Below are 4,772 nucleotides of genomic sequence, written 5' to 3'. Positions count from 1 at the left end.
CTAGCGAATCTAGCCTATTAAAATATTCATTAAAGTCTCCCCAGCTATTGTCCCAGAAAGTAAAAATATCATCTACGTATCTAAGCCAGGATCATATTACGGGGTTTGATAGATGACAAAATTTCCGTTTCGAAATATTCCATGTACAGGTTTGCTAAAAAGAGGTGATAGTGGACTGCCCATGCTACAACCAAATTTTTGTTTGTAAAAATTACCATTGAAAGAGAACACATTGTTAGTTACACAGAGGTTGATAAGTTTGAGAGTTTTATCTATGCCAAGAGGAAAATGGTCTTCGTATGGTTGTAACTTCCTCTTTAAGAAAGACAACATGTCAGCGATCAGGACTTTGGTAAATAATGACTCGACGTCGAGGCTGAGCAATTTGATGTTATTTGAGGGGATGTTTAAACTATTAAATTTTTGTATAAAATCCTCTGCATGTTTGACGGGGGAGGATGAGAAGATTCCTAGAAAGGGTGATAACAGGTCTGCAAGCCATTTTGATAATTTACACATGAAGGAGCCCCTGCTGTTCTTCTTATTGCCCCCTATGGTTCTGACTGATTTATGAAATTGGGCGGCAATATTTGTTGTGGGATCTTTTGTTAATTTATCATAGGTCTCCACATCATTTAGAAGTTCTTGAACTTTACTGATGTATATGTCCTTATATAAAAGAACTATTTTCCCGTCTTTGTCAGATTTTGTGATTATAATATCCCCCCTTATTCTTAAACTAACTAACGCATTTTGGAATCTTTTCGGGAGCGAGTTTTTGTTGTTATTTTGTTCTAAGGCATTCAGCAAGATGCCTTTGAGGCAAGCATCTTTTTTGTCATAATTGTTTTTTGCAAAATGTTTATCAAAAGCAATTAAGAAATTAAGATTACTCTCGGGACCTGGTTTTAGAGTGAATGATACCCCAAGATTTAAAACCGTCTGTTCTTCTGCGGTGAGGAGTTGGTTAGAGGGGTTCATCAAATTATTGGGTAGGCCAAGATTATTCCATACATTGTTCCTAATCAGTCTTTTTAATTTGTTGCGCAAATTTCTGGAGTGGATCTCACTGTTTTCAACAGCACCTGATAGCACAAAATCCGAAAGATATCGGTACATACCATCATTCCTGCACATAAGGCGAAGCGATGTGGCTAGCTCACTTATTTTTTTTCTCATCACATAGATGTCTTGGTGTGTGGCGTGTATTCTTTCTTGGAGGAATGTGCAGATAGAGTCCGGAAATGGGTCCGAAGCCGATGTCCAACGCATGAAGCTGTACATTTTGGGAGAACTTGTTCTTGTAGGCATTCTTGTAGACCTGTGATAAATTAACAAAAGATCCCACAACAAATATTGCCGCCCAATTTAATAAATCAGCCAGAACCATAGGGGGCTATAAGAAGAACATAGAATTACTAGAGACATTCAAGATAATCAACCGCTCTCTCCCCTATCTCTACGGCCTCCCGAAAACACATAAAGATGGGATTCCTTTATGTCCCATAATATCTAGCAGGGGCTCTTTCATGTATAAATTATCAAAATGGCTTGCAGACCTGTTATCACCCTTTCTAGGAACCTTCTCATCCTCCCCCGTCAAACATGCAGAGGATTTTATACAAAAATTTAATAGTTTAAACATCCCCTCAAATAACATCAAATTGCGCAACCTCGACGTCGAGTCATTATTTACCAAAGTCCCGATCGCCGACATGTCTTTCTTAAAGAGGAAGTTACAACCATATGAAGACTATTTTCCTCTTGGCATAGATAAAACTCTCAAACTTATCAAGCTTTGTGTAACTAACAACATGTTCTCTTTCAATGGTAATTTTTACAAACAAAAATTTGGTTGTAACATGGGCAGTCCCCTATCACCTCTTTTTAGCAAACCTGTACATGGAATATTTCGAAACAGAAATTTTGTCATCTATCAAACCCCGTAATATGATCTGGCTTAGATACGTAGATGATATTTTTACTTTCTGGGACAATAGTTGGGGAGACTTTAATGAATTTTTTATTAGGCTAAATTCGCTAGTTCCGACCATAAAATTCAAAACGGAATGGGAAAAGGACGGAAAACTGCCATTCCTCGATGTACTGATCATAAGAGAACAGAACAGATATGCATTTACAGTATAGAGAAAACCCACCTTCGCTGTTTCCTACATTCATTTCTTAAGCTACCACGACGTCTCCGTAAAGATCATGGTAGGGTGCAACTTATTCCGCAGAGGACTTAGGATATGTTCAAAAAGGTACCCAGATAAAGAATTCAACACAATCCGCCAACACCTTACGCAACTGCTCTATCCACCACACATTATCGAGAGGGCTATTAACAAAGCGAATAAAATATACTTTAGAGGTCCCACTCACAACAGATAAATAGATTTTAACAACAAAATAGAGCTTCCATACGACGAAAACACCCAAAAAGCCACCGGACAACTCAGGTCTAACAATCCCTTCATTTTCCATCATCCCAAATCCATCGGGAGCTCGCTCATTAACGTATAATTAAATAAATAAGGGAAGAACCCAGAGCTTACAAGATACCATGTAGCAATTGTAATGAAATTTACGTGGGGGAGACAGGTAGATCGCTCTCACAAAGAATAACATAGCACAAAAGATCAGTACTTTATGCTTTGGAGAGTTTGGGGATTTTCCTACATATCAGAGATAAAGGTCATTCCATAAACTGGAGTGGGGAGGAGCTGGTTTTCAAAAGTAGCTTTCTGTACAAAAGAAAGAAGCTGGAATCTGCTATCATCAATCAAACCAACAATATGAATGTGTCAGGAGGACATTGGAAATCGGACGACATTGACGCTTTAATCGTCAGACCGCATCTGAAGAAGGTGTTTCAGGGCACAAGACCACCAGAATCGTCGCCAAACGGGAGTTAATGGGCTAAAAAACCACTAGGGAATTGTTCACTCTTCTCCTTCTTAGGAAACGGCCACATGCATACCATCAGAGACTTAATGCCACACCTATATATGCTTTGTATATATACCCTTGTAACATTTCATCTGTCCATATTTTTCCAGTGAACAGGGGCACAGAAGGAAGTGCCAGAAATATATGGTTGCAATGTTCAAATAGTGTTTTATAGGCCTTTTTATCTTCATATATATATATATATATATATATATATATATATATATATATATATATATATATATATATATATATATATATATATATATATATATATATATATATATACACACTATGAGCTACAAGAAAAAAGATCTTTTTCCAATTTTCTAATAAATAAGTGCTATTGAAAGTGTACCATCGGAGACTTAATGCCGCACCTATATATGCTTTGTATATATACCCTTGTAACATTTCATCTGTCCACATTTTTCCAGTGAACAGGGGCACAGAAGGAAGTGCCCGAAATATATGGTTGCAATGTTCAAATAGTGTTTTATGGGCCTTTTTTTATCTTCATATATATATATATATATATATATATATATATATATATATATATATATATATATATATATATATATATATATATATATATATTTTATATATCTATCTATATATATATATATATATATATATATATATATATATATATATATATATATATATATATATATATATATATATATATATATATATATATATATATATATATATATATATATATATATTTATATATATATATATATATATATATATATATATATATATATATATATATATATATATATATATATATATATATACACAAGAAAAAGATCTTTTTTCCAATTATCTAATAAATAAGTGCTATTGAAAGTGTACTTTAAAGGAACAAATCACTAGATATAAAGAAATACGTGTTATTTATTTAAGTTCTGCCATGTAGTTGATTTTTTCTTTTACTTGTGAATAGATGTAAATATTTCCACAATGATAACCAAATATAAACTGATTATACCGAATCCATTAATAGCAAATGAAAGTTGTGAAAATATACTGATTAACAGATTTTCTCTTGGCTTTGCTATAAAACTCTCAGGACTTTTGATTGTATAACTTTTATGTCAAAAGACCTTCGAGAATATCTGAGTGTGCCAAAAAATTTGTCCTTGAAATATTAACAGAAACATTCGATAACGGTATACGAAAATAAAAAAAAATGTCTATTCAAAACAGAGCATGAATGAGTGGATATACTTCACGTTGTTATGTTATCACATGTTATTCCTGATTTTCAGAATTCTTGAACGTAATAAAGCAAAAAAAAAAAAAGAAAAAAGTTTACATCCAACAAAGCTTATTACAATGCGCGAGTATAACAATTGTCTTTCATTGTAAGGAATCAGGATTATACATGATGCAAAAACGATATTATGTAACTAATGTATTTTGTTAAGGCCAGCCGACCTGCGGAAGACAAGATAAATAGGCGCGCATAAAATAAGTTTCACTTTGTCTCTTAGTACACTTTAAGTCTCACAAAAACTTTTACTCTGTTTTTCGTTCTTATATATCTGAGAGCGCCAACAATTTTCAGTCTGTTGTTTCGTATACTGAAACTTCTGATGGACAATTTAATGACTTCCATCCTAAGACTGAGACCTACAATTGAACTTTCTAATCTTTTGTCTTTCGTATTGAAATCCCCGTAATCCCTTCACTCTTATAGGAAGGTCCCGCAAAAAAACTAATTTTTTCTCGAGGTTTTGAAGCCTCTGCAGTAATATTTGACACATATTTGTTATACTTTTTAGATATCCGTTATTTATTCATTGGAA

Source organism: Macrobrachium rosenbergii, chromosome 1 (genome assembly GCF_040412425.1).
Source record: "Macrobrachium rosenbergii isolate ZJJX-2024 chromosome 1, ASM4041242v1, whole genome shotgun sequence".
NCBI classification, from domain to species: domain Eukaryota; kingdom Metazoa; phylum Arthropoda; class Malacostraca; order Decapoda; family Palaemonidae; genus Macrobrachium; species Macrobrachium rosenbergii.
This window is presented reverse-complemented; position numbering follows the sequence as displayed.